The 18642-nt window shown below is 43.0% G+C and overlaps 1 protein-coding gene across 2 annotated transcripts in view; it reads right to left on the bottom strand.

Moving 5' to 3' along the window:
• Positions 1 to 18642, bottom strand: part of LRRC28 (leucine rich repeat containing 28) — an 89042-nt gene that overhangs the window by 37340 nt on the left and 33060 nt on the right. The gene's annotated exons all lie outside the window — the stretch shown is intronic.

Genomic DNA, 18642 nt, shown 5'->3' with positions numbered 1-18642 from the left:
CTGCATTCACATAGTTCCCTTTTTCTTGCCAAAATAACTGTATGGAAACCAATTAAAAACAAATAAAGCAGGTTTAAGCTCATCAGTTGTCATGTTTTGGTATTGCCAAGAGCACCATGCTACATATCTGTGCGTTATGATATAAGAACTCTGGCTCAGAACTGAGCCCTTCATTTCTTTTACTTTGAAACTCCCTGGTTACCATTTTCCCCTCAAATCCTTATCTTGGGGAGCAGGTACCAGCTGGGCAACATGTTTAAATATATGGAAAAAAAAGTTTGTGTAAGGTAAATTTAAATAAGAAAGATATCAAATTTCATATATCTGGTTAAATATGGTAATCAATATGAAAAAACTGCAGCCACCAGACATCAAACACTTCATATTTACACACAAAAACTGTCTATTACTTTCATCATTATGTGCTTGAAAGTAAAACTCAATTAATGTAGTTATCTGTAGATTTGCATGCACACACATACAAAAACAATGTGATCCCATTTTCTGACTTTTTATGCTGAGTTATAAATTTTTTTAAAATGTGTATTATTTTTGTTTTCCCCATTAATTTTATGCATAATTACCTATGGATACTATGGACATAAGCACATAATGCATTTTACATTATTTTTTTACAACTAATATAGAAATTGTAGTTTGCGTAAGTATCTCTGAAAAAATACAGCAGAATTTTATTATATGAATACTTATACTAGTAGGCAGTCATCTGTATTTTCTTGTGGAACTGCCTTTGTTACTATAAATATAGGTATAAACAAATGATTGGACCAAAACCAAAATCAGGACAGTGAGTGGAAATTATGAATTCATAAAATAAAATACATAGTTGTAATGCTGTTAGTGAAAATGTTACATACGAATATAAGTTAATATGAACTTTTGTAACATCTGATGATAAAACACTGAATGCATCCAATGAAGTGAGCTGTAGCTCACGAAAGCTTATGCTCAAATAAATTTGTTAGTCTCTAAGGTGCCACAAGTACTCCTTTTCTTTTTGCGAATACAGACTATCACGGCTGCTACTCTAAAACACTGATAGTCTCCTTAAACAGATTCTCCCACCGTTTTCACTTATGTTGGGTTTCATACACATATGTACATAACGTTTCAAGTAACTCTACCAAATATCAACACCAAATGTGCTTAAAAAGAACTACTGGTCATTAGCACTCTTTGTTCTGCAGCCTGGAAGGACTAGGCTAGACTGGGAAAACAGACTGTGTTTAATAATCTGCTAATACATGTTAACTAACATGTTTTACAGTGCAATCTATTTCCCAAGTCTAGACATGCCTTTACTCACTTTTCTGAATGCACAGTTTGTAAATACAAGTTTATAATTACTTCTATTTAAAAAAAACTTTAACTTGAAGAATGTTGCAAACATTTGCACATTGAAGATTTCAAGAACTCTTTATTTTATGTTTCAAATAATGTTCCATAATTGTTTTTGTGGGTAGCAAACATTCTTAACAAAATCTGCAACCCATTTTCACACAAGTAGAATCATTGACTCCAACAGGACTGTTTCTGGGATTAGGATTTGCAGGATTGCTACCCAACTTTCTATTCTGGGAACACTGATGGTGAGATACACATTAAGAAGCAGATTAAAGAGACTGATTGGGGGCGGGGGAAATAACCCTGTTAATTTATATAATTCTTTTCATCCAAAGATTCCAATTAGGTTAGTCATGCCTGACTAACCTAATTGCTTTCTATGAGGAGATAACTGGCTCTGTGGATGAGGGGAAAGCAGTGGACGTGTTATTCCTTGACTTTAGCAAAGCTTGTATCTCCCACAGTATTCTTGCCAGCAAGTTAATGTAGTATGGGCTGGATGAATGGATTATAAGGTGGATAGAAAGCTGGCTAGATCATCGGGCTCAACAGGTAGTGATCAATGGGTCCATGTCCAGTTGGCAGCCAGTATCAAGCAGAATGCCCCAAGGGTCGGTCCTGGGGCCTGTTTTGTTCAATATCTTCATAAATGATCTGGAGGATGGCGTGGATTTCACCCTCAGCAAGTTCACAGATGACATTAAACTGGGCGGAGTGGTAGATATGTTGGAGGGTAGGGATAGGATACAGAGGGACCTAGACAAATTAGAGGATTGGGCCAAAAGAAATCTGATGAGGTTCAACAAGGACAAGTGCAGAGTCCTGCACTTAGGACGGAAGAATCCTATGCGCTGCTACAGACTAGGGACCGAGTGGCGAGGCAGCACTTCGGCAGAAAAGGACCTAAGGGTTACAGTGGCTGAGAAGCTGGATATGAGTCAACAGTGTGCCCTTGTTGCCAAGAAGGCTAATGGCATTTTGGGCTGTATAAGTAGGAACACTGCCAGCGGATCGAGGGACATGATCATTCCCCTCTATTCGGAATTGGTGAGGCCTCATCTGGAGTAGTGTGTCCAGTCTGGGGCCCTACACTACGAGAAGGATGTGGAAAAATTGGAAAGAGTCCAGTGGAGGGCAACAAAAATGATTAGGGGGCTAGACCACATGATTTATGAGGCAAGGATGAGGGAACTGGGATTATTTAGTCTGCAGAAGAGAAGAATGAGGCGGGATTTGATAGGTGCTTTCAGCTACCTGAATTGGGGTTCCAAAAAGAGGATAGAGCTAGACTGTTCTCAGTGGTAGCAGATGACAGAACACTGAGTAATGGTCTCAAGTTGCAGTGGGGGAGGTTTAGGTTGGATATTAGGAAAAACTTTTTCACTAGGAAGGTGGTCAAGCACTGGAATGGGTTACCTAGGGAGGTGGTGGAATCTCCTTCCTTTGAGGTTAAGGTCAGGTCTGATAAAGCCCTGGCTGGGATGATTTAGTTGGGGATTGGTCCTGCTTTGAGCAGGGGGTTGGACTAGATTACCTCCTGAGGTCCCTTCCAACCCTGATATTCTATGATGATTCTATGAAAGCATGCCATAATCTTTCCAGACTATAGGTCTGATCCTTTAGGGTCTTGATTGCTTCCATGAAAGGTGATCAGTGCCGTCAACTCTTATGGCAAGAAGTACTCAGCCCCTTGCAGAACTGGGTTTTGTGCACAGAGAGATTACTTCACCCACTTCTGAATGCAGTCATCTTTCCTCCATGAAGATGGCAGACAGGTTTTTTTCAGGATTAAATACAACTATGGTGAAAGGGGATTAAAAGAAATAAAATAAAAACTACTGCTCTGTCACAGAGTTTTTTGAAATTACAATCAAAGTAGTACTATTTCTGTTAAACAAGAATCCGTTGGGTCCTTATACTCCCTCTGCAGCAGCAGCAGCTAGAAAATTAACTATTCCCAGAGCTCTGCTGGCATTTTCTATGATGCTTGGACCTTAGCAAGTAAACAAAAAAACCTATGTTAATTTCAAGCTCTGTTAGACACAATGGGGAAGAAAGGAGGGAGAAATCAAATAGGTAAAAAGACAAACCGGTAAAGAAAAATGCCATTTTCAAGATTCTAAGAGGGTACTTAAACAAGAGAAAAGTAAAAAGTTGTAATAAAAGTTATATTGGGCTTTGTGTTTTTCAAATTGTTCTGTGACAATATTAAATTTAAAATACATGTTAAACCTTAAAGATTAAGAGAAAAACAGTCTATATTCCCCTCCCTGTGAAAACAATTCTACAGTTATGTGTAGTAAAGAGGGGACAATGGATCCCAGTAAAATACTTGACAGCATCTCTTTATAAAATAATGCTGTCAGCAGGAACAGTTTCTATGTCAAAGTAACAGTACTCTTCAAAACCTTTTCGTTACTCATTTTGATGCTAACAGTGCTCAATTGCTTTTCAATACCTGAACTACACACTGAAAATGAATTACTAAAGCACAGCAACTGCTGAATAGGTGCACAAAAACAACATAAGAAGAACAGTCTCATTTTTAACAGCTCTCTACTCATGACATACACACAAACAAAGCCCTATACTTTCAAACAGTGACAGGAAGTGAGCCACCTACATTCAGCCAAACCACTGACCACATGCAGTCTGTAACAGGCTTGACTATATTCATGCACTAACCTTTCCCTCTGCCACTAAAAACAGTTTTCTAAGGCTATGTCTACAGTACGGACCTTGCAGCGGCACAGCTGAATCATAGAATATCAGGGTTGGAAGGGACCTCAGGAGGTCTACTAGTCCAACCCCCTGCTCAAAGCAGGACCAATTACCTGAACCGCTGTAAGGTCTCTTGTGTAGCCACTCTATGCTGGTGGGAGAGCGCTCTCCCGCCAGCATACAGTAGGAACCTCAGAGTTACGAACACCTCGGGAATGGAGGTTGTTCGTAACTCTGAGATGTTCATAACTCTGAACAAAACATTATGGTTGTTCTTTCAAAAGTATACAACTGAACAGTGACTTAATACAGCTTTGAAACTTTACTATGCAGAAGGAAAATGCTGCTTTTAACCATCTTAATTTACATGAAACAAGCACAGAAAGTTTCCTTATATGGTCAATTTTTTTTAAACTTTCCTTTTTTTTAATATAGTGGCTTATGTTTAACAAGGTACTGTACTGTGTTTTCCTTTTTTTTCCCCCCCGCTCTCACTGCTGCTGCCTGACTGCGTACTTTCAATTCCAAATGAGGTGTGTGGTTGACCAGTCAGTTCGTAACTTTGGTGTTCGTAACTCTGAGGTCCTACTGTAAATAAGCCACCTCCCAACCAGCAGCAGTAACTATGTTGGTGGGAGAGTCTACACCGGTGCTTTTGTCGGTGAAAGTTATGTTGGTCAGGGGTGTTTTCTTCACAACTCTGACCAACAAAAGTTTTGTTGACAAAAGTGCTAGTGTAGACATAGCCTTAGAAGGGCAATATGGAAACTGAGAGCCCAGTCTCTCAGCCCCGCTGGTAGCTCCCTGCCAGAAGCCCGACTTCCCCACAGGCTCCGACCTGGAAGTGGGGTCCAGCCACCCAGGCTTCTTGTGTCAGCTCCCAGCTAGGAGCAGGGTCCAGCCACCCAGTTCTCTAGGAGAGTGGGGGGCAGCTGGGTAGAGCTGCCCAGCTTTCTTGTCAATTTCACTGCTGTAATAACAGCCAACATCCAATGTAAGGAATGCAGAGTCTACACAAACACTGCATCGCCCTAACTACACTGACATAAGCCCTACACCTCTCACTGAGGTGGTTTAAAGATGTCGGCATAGCAGGGGAGTTACATCGGCGGGAGGAGCATTTCGGTGTGTATACCTCCACTGTTTTGTCAACAAAAGCTGACTTTTCCTGACAAAACTGTGTAGTGTAGACAAGGCCTTAGTCTTTCCTATGTCTCTAGATTTGACTTCACAGTGGCGCACACATACATGTTGATAGTTTGCACCTAATGGGTTCTAAAACTGCCAGTGCTCACTGTAATTAAATTCACTTTTCCCTCTCTCTTTCCATCCTTGGAAAGTAGTTTTCATAACTTCCTTAATTAACAAGATCCTGATTACTGTGGTTTCTCAGACCAACTACTCAGCCATATACATCCTTCTAAAGGATAAAGGGGGAAAAAGCTATAACCAATCGGGATTATGTTACCAAAAGAAAAACCACCAACATAGGTTTATGCATCTTTTGATATAAAAAAAATTCTAAAATGAGTATTGGTGTAATCTTAAAAATGAGAAATCAAGCCCTTATGAACACTCCCCAGGAATTTCCAAAATTAAAAGTTATTTGGAAAAACTGTTATATCCCTGAGATAGTATTACTCTGAATTTTCACAATTACATATAGGAATAGAGTTTGCACCACCTCTCCCACCCCTCAAACTGAACACTTTATTGCTTATTCAAGTAACATTAACGCTAGTTTCTAGCATTTAATTTCGGTGATTTAAAAGAAATAAACTGGAGTTATCCATCTTGTGGGAGTTTACAAGTTTTGCCAAAGACAAGTAGTTCCTTGAACCACAATAGGGATGGAGTCCGCATACCTGCATAATTCAGAAGTGACTCATACAATTTTGCTTAAACCTTCAGAACCAATTTCATCTTTCTATGGTTGCCCTGGACCAAAGTTTCATCCAAAAGGAATTTGAGAACATTACAAGTAACTGCAAAGGGAGGTACTCTAAGAAGGAATCTAGAACTCAATCTTAGATATGTAGAAGGTGCAACCAGTGAACGTATTGTGTGAATTTTGTGTCTGAAAAATTTCCTGCCAGCCTTCGCCAATGTGAATATAAGATGCACTTCCTTATCATGGCACTATGGGGACATTTGTTATCTTACAGCAAACAACACTACAATACAGAACAGCTGTTTAAACTTTATTAGTTGTTCCCATTTGGTTATCACCATTACCAGCTTTATGCTCCATGTAAAATGCAGAATTATGTATACAAGTTCAAATAACTAGGAACTTCATTTACATCAGACCTGGACTGACTCAAAAGGAATTTAAAAACAGCTTTTAGCTGGTTATAGCAGAGATGACCCGTACCTGCCAATATTGGGAGTGGGGGTTGGGGGAGAGGGCAGAGAGGGCAATAACTTTAGCAGAGGTTATTGAACATGCTCATTCCATGTGAGCATACTCAATACAAGCCAAGCAGCAAATCGGGGTGCTGGGGGGGTACATGACCCTGTGTCCCTACCATGGGTTGCTTCTGGGTTAAGCCAATATTATATACCTTTACATATCACATTTAATGGCCTATCCAGCAGATCACATTTTGCCATTTTTAAATATTTAAACTTTTCTAGCACAAATTGGCACTTATGACAGTTCTATGCCACCTTCAAATAGGCAGAGTTTGACCACTAATGAGAGATGGTATAATTAGATTTGAGGGGAAAAAACGGGGGGGAAAAGAATCACATTTACATTTTATCACTGATGTTACAGAGTTTAAAAAGTTTCACGTTTCTCGTCTGTAAGAGACTCACGATAAAATGACCTTATTCTCCATTTTTGCTACATAACTTAACATTTGTGGCATCACTAGTTTAAAAAAAAAAAAAGAGAGAGAGAGAGAGATACTATAGAGCAGTGGTTCCCAAACTTGTTCCGCTGCTTGTGCAGGGAAAGCCCCTGGTGGGCCAGGCCGGTTTGTTTACCTGCCGAGACCGCAGGTTCGGCTGATCGCGGCTCCCAGTGGCCGCGGTTTGCTGCTCCAGGCCAATGGGGGCTGATAGAAGCGGTGCGGGCCAAGGGAAGTACTGGCTGCTGAGGGAAGTACTGTAAACAACCGGCCTGGCCCACCAGGGGCTTTCCCTGCACAAGCAGCGGAAAAATTTTGGGAACCACTGCTATAGAGGATAAGTACAAGTTGTGATACCAAGGGTTCTCAGGACAAATATTTTGGTATTCTGTTCTCATACTTTTTCCTAAAATACTTTAATGAGCTTTAGGAAAAACAAATAAATATGCACATATACACATCCAAATCATTGTAATTTATTTACTGCTAGCTAGTAAGTCTGTTGTGAAAAGTGATACTTCTATGTTTGTTAATATCAATTATTAAGCCCTGGCAAGCCTGGGGACAAATTAAGCCCTGAATGGAGGGCCAGGTGAGGCAACAGGGGGCTGGAGCCTGAAGCCCCATAGCTGGGGAACAGGGCCTGGGGACAGAGCCCGAAGTTGTGCAGACGGAGCCCGCCACCCCACCAACCCAGGGCTGAAGCCCAAAGCATGAGCCCAACTGCCTCTGGGAAGGTGAGGAACTCACTGACTGCCTGCTTCTCCGGCATTGTGACCCAGATGTCTCCAGAGGGGGGGACAGGACTCAACCCCTGATGGCAGCCCCAGCAACCAACATCAAGGCGGTGGCATCCAGGAGCAACAGGGAGGGGCCACTACTTTGTCCCCCGGCCCCATCACAGCCCAGGAGGCTGTGGCTGCAAGAAAAGCCCCTGGTGGCTGCATGTGATCACGGTGGCCGCATTTCAGAAACACGGCCATAGAAACTACTTCATGGACAATTGTCCTTATAGCAACGTTTTGAGCTGAACACCAAAGCAGAGAGCATAGAAGCACTTTAAGGCAGAATCTCTGTAAATGTGTATATCATTTTAAAATGATACTTACACTCCTATTTCCCTGAAAAACTTTGGCAAAAGAAATTGGAAGAGATCAGATATTTTTATGGACAGGTTTGTCTCATATGAATTACTATTTAGCATGTGCATGATAATACCACCTTCAAACCCCTTCTCACAGCCCACTCTTTCACCCCTCTTTTCAGCACTTAGTTGTGTGCCTGTGCCACATTAACAAACATGTTTAAGAGTTAGAAATAAAGAATAGAAAACAAAATCCCAAATAAAGCAGACAATTATATACACACTACAAAAACAGGCTACCTTATACTATGTATATTTCCCCCATCTCTTTTCCACCCTCACGCACTTGTCAGTGTCCTTGTACATCACATCTAACTTAAAATCAAATCACGTTCACCTTCCCATGGAAGGTAGCAGAATACTGAACAGAGTGAGACTATACATGAATAAGGTGAGAAAAAGCTAGTCCTTAAGGCAAAATCCCTTGAGCACATACTTAACCTTAAGTAGATAAGTACTCCCATTGAAGCTGCAATCCCACAATCACTTTTTACTGTATGTAGTGCTCACTACAGTGAACTGCCCCACTGTCGACTCACTAGGTCAGTCAGACTTCGCAACAGCAAGTGCTACACACACTGCCCCTAATTCAGCAAGTAATTTAAGAACACACAACCTCAGTGAATCTAAAAATGGGACAGTTCATGGCATGGTAAGCAATGCACACCAAAGTGTTTGTCTGTAGAGCTCTCAATCTAAGAGCCTAATCCTGCAATAATCCTTTCCCAGAGAAAGAAGTGGGAGAGTGCGCGGGAGGGGCCATTTAGGAACACAGGTTACTCAAGTCCATGACATTCACCATCAGTCAGCTTTTAAGGGCAGGGACTGTTTTTATTTTGTGCTTGTATACTCCCTAGTACAATAAGGACCCTAATCCTGAGCAGGGCCTAATAGACGTTATGGTTACACTAGGAAATCTTCTTGTTCTCAGGGTAGCCTGCCACTTTAAGAAACTGGATTATTTTTGGTGTTGTCTTTCCCAAGAAGGAATTATTTCCTGCACTGAATATTCCTGAGTGGTATGAATGGGAGTATGACATGGAGTGTGAAAGACAGTAAATTATTTTGTTTTCTTTCTTCTGTACTGAGGCAGTGTTTTCTCTCTCTCTGTTTATCCCCCAGAATTAAGAGACTCCCCACACAAGGAAATATTGGTATCAGTTTATCTCTACCAATGCATAGGGCTGCCAACTTTCTAATGGCACAAAACCGAACACCCTAGCCCTGCCCTTCCCTGAGGCCCTGCCCCTGTCCCACCTCTTCCCTGAGGCCCCGTCCCCACTCATGACTTTCCCCCTCCCTCAGTGGCTCGCTCTCCCCCACCCTCGCTCACTTTCACTGGGCTGGGGCATGGGGGTTGGGTGCGGGAGGGGGTAAGGACTCCGGCTGGGGGTATGGGCTCTGAGGAAGGGCCAGGGATGAAGGGTTTGGGGTGCAGGAGTGGGCTCCAGACTGGGACTGAGGAATTCAGAGTGTTGGAGGGGGCTGTGGGTTGAGGTACAGGAGGGAGTGAAGGCTCTGGTGTGGGGGTGCGGCTCAGGGGTGGGGCCAGGGATGAGGGGTTTGGGTGCAGGTGGGGGTTCCGGGCTGGGACAAGGGCACAGGCTTACCTTGGGCGAATCCCACTCAGTGGCACAGCGGGGCTAAGACAGGCTAGTCCCTACCTGTCCTGGCACCATGCTGCACCCCGGAAACGGCCTGCAGGTCCGGCTCCTCGGCGGGGGGGGCAAGGGTCTCCGTGCACCACTCTGGCCCGCAGGCACTGCCCCTCCAGCTCCCATTGGCCACAGTTCCCCGTGGCCCCCTCGCCTAGGAGCCAGACCTGCTGGCCACTTCCGGGGTGCAGCGCAGAGCCAGGACAGGTAGGAACTAGCCCACCTTAACCCCGCAGCACCACTGACCTGACTTTTAACGGCCCAGTCAGCACCGCCACCAGGGTCCCTTTTCGACCAGGCGTTCCAGTTGAAAACCAGACACCTGGCAACCCTACCAATGCATATCTCCAGGGTAGATGAACTGGTGCAGTTTACCTCATATAATCCCCATAATATACCTGTGCAGCCCACATACACTGAGGAACTGCATTGGTTTGAATATCACCCATATAGACCAGTGCTTAAAAAAAAAAAACCTAATAGGCAAATATAACAAGCTGATGTGGGAACTGGTGGTTGCCTGGCTACAGCTAGCTAGTCAACTAGCCCATCCTTGATTACATCACAGGTGCAGCAAACTGGTAAATCACCAAGAACCTGAGACGGGAAACAAGGAAATGAGCAGGAACCCTCAGGAGAAAGTGAGGCTGGCCCACAACGCTTTGGAGTGAGGACCTTAAGCCAGACCTGATTAGTAAACCTCATAGCACTTCTGGGCCAAATATTTATGCTAATTTTCTTGCTATTCTTTTGTCCCCATATTGGGGAAGGTTAATTTTATTTATTTTTTATCTTGTTTGGTCTGGAGCACCTTTTCCTTTAAAAAGAAAAACCTCTGCTTCTTGGTCTCTGTGACAAATAGCATCAGGGTAGGATCCCCCAAATTACTTTAGACTTCTAATTATTCCAAGCAAAGACCCATCTATTATGACTGTCATAACTCATGATGCATCCAGATCGGAGCAGAAAGATTTGTTTTCTCCTTTTCTCTAGATTATTTGAAGAAAGGTACAAAATGCAACCCACTAACACCACACGTCGTAACGGTTGGCTTTTCATTTTTTAATGAAAGAAAACTATTCTCCTGGTCAAGCAAGGTTATGCCTATGCATGTTACTATTGGATATGCAAAGAGTGGCAGATTTTCACACTTCCCTGGAGGAAGAATGTTGCCTCCACATCAAATCTCAACCATGAGACCTGTGGAGTGGCAATTCAAAAAACGCTCTTCTGCTCAGAAGCAGAGTGTAATATTAGTGGGGTCACCAGGCTGATTTTAAAATACTGTTAGAGGACATTTTCTTTTCATAACTAGGACTCTAAATCAACACACAAGGTGAAAACTGAACTCTTCTCTTGTTGCACCTTCTTTCACTGGATAAACTGGAAGAAGAGAGTTCCTTAACTCTCAGTAAGCACCACAGTAACTTCAGATATGAGATTTGGCCAAAGGAAACATTCCTTGTGAACAAAACAGCAGTAAAGCTGCAGAGCTTCCTAAGTGAGTATTTGAAATTAAGATGAACCATCAAGAGGAAGGTAGCTGGCCCAAGACAATGCATTTAGGATAATATGGCCTGATTTTTGGAGGGGCAGAGAGCAATCACAACTCTTGTTGAAATCAATGGGAGCTGCTGCTGCTCAGCATCTCTGAAAATTAGGCCAGAAAGTCTTTCTATTTTACTAGCAATTGCCCCCTTTTCAGTCATTTGGAATTGCATTCCTCCAAGCACATAAATGGGTAGTCATAGTCCACAAAACTCACACATTAAAGATACACAATACAATTACTAACTGGAATACACTGCTTAAACATGCTGTGTGTTAATGATTCCAAGTAAGAATTGTTAATTCAATGCAGACATGGCCATGGCCCTTAATGTTAATAAAAGAAAGAAACATGAACACAGGTATCCAACTCCACGTTTGTGATGCATGCAATGAAGAAAGTCACCACTTAATGCCTACAGTTTTACACATTTGTTTTGAAGGGTTTTTCACTTAGTTTTCATGGCATGAAATGCCTATTTTGCTTTAAATTCACTTAATAGATTAGTTGAAAAAGGATGCCAATAATTCAGTGATTTTTTTTAAAAAAAATCCTCTCAGCAATACATGTAACTGAAAAAGTCAAAGTTCTTTTGCATTAAGACCACCAACTTTGGGGTGAGTGTTATGATTTCTATATTACTTGTTTTTGTTCGGGTTCTACAGATAGAATAACTTTGTTTTTCAAGTTTCCTGAGTAATTATGGCCTACTGGTAAATTTCATTTGCCAAATGCACACATAAAAACCAACCGCACATTGGTCAAGCTAATCATCCTAATTTAAGGCAAGCTTGCAAGAAATAACTGAAAAGACCCAAGTGGCTTCATGGATCAGTTTTATTTTTCGAGACTAAAGGGTTCTATAAATGAGCTCATATCATTCAGCTCTTAAGAAATACAGTACTATGAAATAACATGGAAAGAAACTAGGGCTCCAGGCCTGATCTTCATTCAAGCACATAAGCCACACATGGGAGCGCAGGTCACTTAGTTCCATTCAGCCAGCAGTTTCTTGAAACAAATGTAGTTTATTAAGAAAGATATTATAATTAAAAATATATTATGCTCTTAACTTAGGAATAGATTTTATAAGCGTACCTAAGAATCTCCATATATTGTTAAGAGAAAAAGTGTAAGTATTATTTTTCTTCCAAACATAGTGGCCAAACAATCTCTAGAGATTTGTTAGCTATCATTTAATTTTGGCTAGGAGACAGAAAGTTTGCAACCATATATTAAGGCCAGATCTACAGTACAAAATTTTGCCGGTGTAGTTGTCTTGGTCAGGGGTGTGATCTGTGACTGACAGCAGTGTCAGCAAAAGCCCCTAGTATAGATGCAGTTGTACCAGCAAAACTTCATTTTTGCAAGAATAGCTTTTTTTGCTTGGGGGGGTAGAATAAGCTATGCCGACAAAAGCGCAGTTTTGCCAGTATAAGCTGCCTCCGCACTAGGAGTGCTTTACAAGTGCAATATATTGGTATACCTACACTGTCAAAGCATTCCTATTAGAGATCTGACCTTAATTTCTCCTCCAGTTTCATACACTTACAACTTTACAAAATAATTATGTTTTGCTCTGAAACTATTCATGCTTGATCTCTGTTCAAAGTGAGGTTCTCTAAAACTCTAGGGGGGAAAAAAAACTACCCCACACCTTGCTCTCTAAATATATATAAATAGCAACCACCATCCCCCACCCTATAAACAAACACAACTTAAATAAAAACAAAACACTGACTTTAAGCATGGGTATCAATTCTGCAAACACTTAAACAAAAGCTTAAATTTACACATACAGATAGTCCCATGCACATTTGCAAGATTGGGGTCTTGGCATCTAAGGAGGTCTCTCTAAAGAGTTCAGCTTTGTCCAGTTTTTTTTTTCTTTTTTTGGGGGGGAGGATGTTATGTAACAGTTTTAAGGGACTGAAAAGTCATTTCATAACATCGTGAAGAGCATCTGCTATGAAATCCCCCCAAAAAATATCAAAATGGGCCATTCTCCATCACCACCGATTTGTCACACGCATGGACTGTTTTTGTTTGCTGACAGATCAAGTAGCATGAAGGAGACTGTTAACGTCACAGTGCCACACAATTAATAGCCTTACCCTGTATGTACTTCCTCTCATAAAAACAAATCCAGAACGCCTCCCTCTCCCCAAAAGAAAAACTGCTCAAACTTCAAAAAGTCACAGGCATGAAATGTCAGACTCCCAAAATTTCAGGATGTTTTCAAAATTTTTGCTGCATTTTAAAATGTGCATATTTTAAACTTTCATTTAAAAAAAAGTACATTTCTTTCTTTTTCCTGTACCAAGATATAGGCATCACAATATAAACAATTATGCTAATGCCAGCTACACCCGACACAGAACTAGCAACTGTGAACCCTTCATTTGTCACTTCTAGACTGGTCTACTGCAATGCGTTCACCTAGTGGCCAATCTTAAAGGCCACCCAGAAGGCAGAGCATGCAGTGGCCCACCTAAGCAGGACCAACAAATACAACCACATTACACCAGTACTCTGCACTCTATATTAATGCCCTAGCTCAGCAGGGATGTTTCTATTGCTAGTTCCTTCTTTTGGTTTGATCTTGCATGCACCACCAAGAAACATTCTTTCTAAGATCAGGCTTAAATGGAAACTCATCACCATCAGAGGGCACTGCGAGACAAACATATTTAGCTTGTATTTAACATACGTTTTTCCACACAATGTATTTAATCTAACTAGCCCTCTAAATTGTTCTCTCAGTTGTTTCTTGTAAGCCTGCCTTAAAATAAGATGATTACCTTGTCCATGGACTTCTGGTGTAAACACATATATGAAATACATAAAAAGGTTTGGAATCAGGCAATCAGACTCTTTTACTTTCGCCAATGGCATTATTTTGCGTTGGCAGACAACCTATATGCTGACGTGTTAAAATCCAGTTGTTCTCCAGAAGCTACTGGAAAAGGTGACCTTATGTCAGGCACCACTGGATTAGAGGTTAGAAAGCATATCCCCATCAATAATTTATTTTTGTAAGACCTAGTATTCAAATGGAAAGGCAAAACAGCAATCAAACTCCTCCCTTCCTAAAACTAAGGTGTACGTGTAAGGTGTATGTGTGTGTGTCTCTCCATATTTGCACGCGCAAACTGCCTTGTTTTAGCCCCTAGGTATGTTACTCAGAACTTGACTGTTGCCAGCCACCACATGCAAGAACATGGGCATCAGCTCCAAAGAGGAATGTTTTCTGTGCTCTCAGGAGGAGAAAAAGACTCAAGAGATAAAAACAAAACTCTGAAACCTAACAAGACTACAGTAGCTTAGTAAATATTACATACAAAAATCTAGAATACTCAAGTTGCAAAAATCTCAAAAGTTACTTTTATTTATTTAGGTTTGTAATAATAGATACCTATCCAAGGCTCTAGGCCCTCTAATATAAACAGCTAGACAGCAAATATAATTAAGTTAAATCTCAGCAGCATTAAAATCAGTTCCACAGAAACTCAATCAGCTAGCCAGCAACCTACTTGTACATAATATTGGAAGTATACCCTCAGCAAGCCACAAAAATCTCAGTATGTGGGCTATTTTGGACATGGATGGGAGAGCACGTTGCAGAATTTCAGAGCCCTCACAGAGGATGCCATGCCAGCTGTCCTCCCTCTTTTATAACAAGAAGCATCCATCTTGGTGGCCTCTGCTGTGGCAGTATGGCATGAGGAGAGAGGTAATCTTTCAGATAGTTCAGAAGCGCCAGATTTAAATGTACTTGTGCAACCTTAATTCAGCTTCCATGTGCATTAGGGTTGCCAACTTTTTAATGGCACAAAACTGAACACCATTGCCCACCCTTCCCTGAGGCCCGGCCCCTTCTCACTCCATCCCCCTCCCTCTGTCGCTTGCTCTCCCCCCACCCTCACTCATTTTCACTGGGCTGGGGCAGGGGTTGGGGTCCGGGAGTGGGATGAGGGCTCCAGCTGGGGATGCGGGCTCCGGGGTGGGGCCAGAAATGAGCGGTTCAGGGTGCAGGAGGGGGCTCAGGGCTGGGGTGTGGAAGGCAGTGCGGGCTCCTGGAGGGAATTTGGGTGCAGGAGGGCGTTCAGGACTGGGGCAGGATGTGGAGGGGCTGCAGGCTCTGGGAGGGAATTTGGGGTCCAGGAGGGGGCTCCAGGCTCTGGGCTAGGGATGCAGGCTCCAGGATGGGGCCAGAAATGAGGGGTTCAGGGTACAGAAGGCTGCTCTGGGCTGGGGCTGAGGCAGGGGGTTAGGGTGTGGTGAGGGTGAGGGCTCCGGGCTAGGGCCGGGGATGTAGGGTTTGGGGTATAGGATGGGGCTCCGGGCTGGGGTAGAGGAGTTCAGCATGCAGGAGGGGATTCCAAGCTAGGGCAGGGGTTTGGGCAAAGGAGGGAATTTGGGGTGCAGACTCCAGGAGGGAGATCAGGGCTGGGGTAGGGAGTTGCGGTGTGCGAGGGGTTTCAGGGTGCAGGCTCCAGGAGGGAGTTTAGGTGCAGGAGGGGCTCAGGGCTGGGGTGTGGGAGGGGGACAGGCTCCTAGAGGGAATTTGGTTGCGGGAAGGGGTGCAGGGCTGGAATGCAGGCTCCAGGAGGGATTCTGGGTGCAGGAGGGGGCTCAGGGCTGGAGCAGAGGGCTGGGATGTGGGAGGGGGTGCGTGGTCCGGGAGGGGATTCAGGGTGCAGGCTCTGGGCACACAGGAGGCTCAGAGAGGCCTGGGAACACGCCCAGTGCATTTGCTATGTAAGTAGTTCTATGGGTCCAGGCATGCTCAGCAGAAACGTGTGAAAGTTCACCTACTGCTAGCACACCTGCTTGTGGCCAGGCATGGTATAGTGTCTCTCTCACTGTCTGGAACTTCCTGCCAATGGCTGCTCTGGTCTTTTGGTGGTTTGCCTCTTCCCATAACTCAGCCTTCTGACCAAATCAGAATTTACTCCACTCCTTCTGGGGTAACAAAGTCCTACAAATAAACAGTCCAATACCCTTATAACAAGGCCTCACACTCTATTATCAGGCATCTCTGTCATCCTTGTGCCCTTCTTTGGGCTCACGGCTCTTTGGTAGTGGTTAATAGAGGAACCTGGGCTCTCTCACTATATAGGGTTCCAGCAGAGAGACCCTATCATCAACAGCCAAGGCCTGCTCCTTTGGACTACTTGCTGCAGCTTCCCTGGGCTTCTTTCTACCGGGGCCTGCCTGAGTACATCTACACAGCAGCTGGGAGCGAGCCTCCCAGCCTGGGCAAAGAGACTCGCACTAGCAGGGCTTGAGCTAGTGTGCTAACATGGACATTGTGGCTCTGATGGCAGCTGGGACTCTCAAGCTCACCTGACCCTCCTGGGTCTGAGATCAAATGGCCATCCCAAGTCTCTGACATCCACAACCCTATTTTTAGCATGCTAGCTTAAACCCAGTTAGCGTGAGTCTGTCTACCTGAGCTGGAAGGCTCACTTCCAACTGCAGGAGTGGACACACCCTGAGAGTCCTGGCCCTGAGAGAAGGGTGAGCCTAGAGAAGCTGTGGAGGAAAAGGCAAGAGAGGGCATGTCTACACTGCAATAAGAGAGCTGCAGCATGGCCATGGCTGGCCTGGGTCAGCTGACTCAGGCTCACAGGGCTCGGGTGCAGAGCGATCAAATCGCAATGCAAATGTTTGAAATTGGCCTGGAGCCCGGGTTCTGAGACCACACGAGGGGGAAGGGCCTCAGAGCCTGGGCTCCAGCCCAAGACCAAATGTCTACACTGCAATTTTATACCCCTGCACCAGTGTCCTGTGAGCTCAAATCTACTGACCTGAGCTCTGAGACTCAGTGCTAGGGTTTTTATCGTAGTGTAGACATATCCTCAAGGCCCTGCCCTGGAATCACCTAACAAACATCCCAAGATAGAAGTATATGAACACAAACCAATGTCCAAATCCTGCCCTTCGATCAAGGTTTACCACTGGAGCCTGCTCCACTCTCAGTGGCTGTTGTCTCTCTTGACAGCTTGCCAGCCTTCTCTGCTCAACCAAGGACCCCAGGGCTAACTCTCCCTCTGCCCCAGGCTTCCTTCTCACAGCCTCTCTATTCTCAGAGAGTGACTGCAGACTCTCCTGCTCTCAACTTCCCGTTTGTAGTCTCAGTTATGCTTGGTTCTCCCTCCAGGTGCAGCCTAGTGTGTGAACTGGCCATTGTGGGGTACATATCCCATCACACAATGGAATGTTCAGTGATTTTAGCAGCAATCTTTACAGAGCATGATCAAATGCTGATTTGCAGAGGTTTATAACTCCGTCAAAATTCAGGGCATTTTCATGGAGATAGTACAAGGTACCTCACTAGTATGCAGGCTATCCCCTTGCCAAATTTTAAGTTCTTGCTCCAAACATGGAGGTGTTAAGTATTTTTAAAGAAATTAATGGAAAACGCTTATACTGGCAAAAATGGTTTTTCCCCCCCTAACTTTTTCTGAAACTTTCCAAAAAACTTCATCCTGAGGCAGAGTGGAAGCATGAAAATGTGCAGATCAACTAATTAGTTTGGCAAAATTATAAGTAACTGAAAATAGGGGCTTATAATGGAAAGTGTTAGGCTACTTTAACAATAGACATCACTACCAGCTCCACCCAGAATGCCAAAAAAACCTGTTACCAGCACAACTATATTTAGTAATCAAATCATCTGAAACAATTTATAAACAGTTACCGTTTCTTTTCTCACAACACACCTGGAAATCAAAGAACCTATGCAAATAAACTGTGGTAACTTTGATTTGAAAATTTATATAGAATTATACAAATAAATCACCACCACAACTGCTCAAACAAAGCAAAACTAGAACAAATTAAAATATCAGTTATGTAGCTTTTAATTCCTGTTTAACTGTTTTTCCAGATCACACATATCCAGCTGGATAGGAACAAGAGTGACCAAGAAAATTTAAGGAAACTTTTTCCTGATGTGACCAACACAGGGATACACAGCGTTCTCATTGGTAAAAAGAAAAGCTAAGGGAGCAATTACAGTTTTCAATTCAAATACCCCTTCTGGCACCACTGATAGTTATATTTCTGTCTTTGACACAGTTATAAGCAAGTACTTCCCATGACTTTCAAAAGCAAATTCACAATATTCTGATCAGTATGTGAAAAACAATCCCATTTGAGCTTCATTATTTAGGTCTGTGTGCCAAGTCTCATCAATTCTCACGAGCAGAATATTTTTTTTTTTTTTAAAACAGTCTGTGTAGAAATACATTTTTCAAAATAAAAGAAACAATGCATTGTTTTGATGGCACTGCCTGGAGCTCTTTATCTGATTGTTATCAAAGTATGCTCGAGAATTGATCAAAG

This window comes from Lepidochelys kempii, chromosome 10 (assembly GCF_965140265.1).
Source record: "Lepidochelys kempii isolate rLepKem1 chromosome 10, rLepKem1.hap2, whole genome shotgun sequence".
Lineage (NCBI taxonomy): Eukaryota > Metazoa > Chordata > Testudines > Cheloniidae > Lepidochelys > Lepidochelys kempii.
Note: the sequence above shows the minus strand (reverse complement) of the source record. Positions and strands in the feature narration are given on the sequence as shown.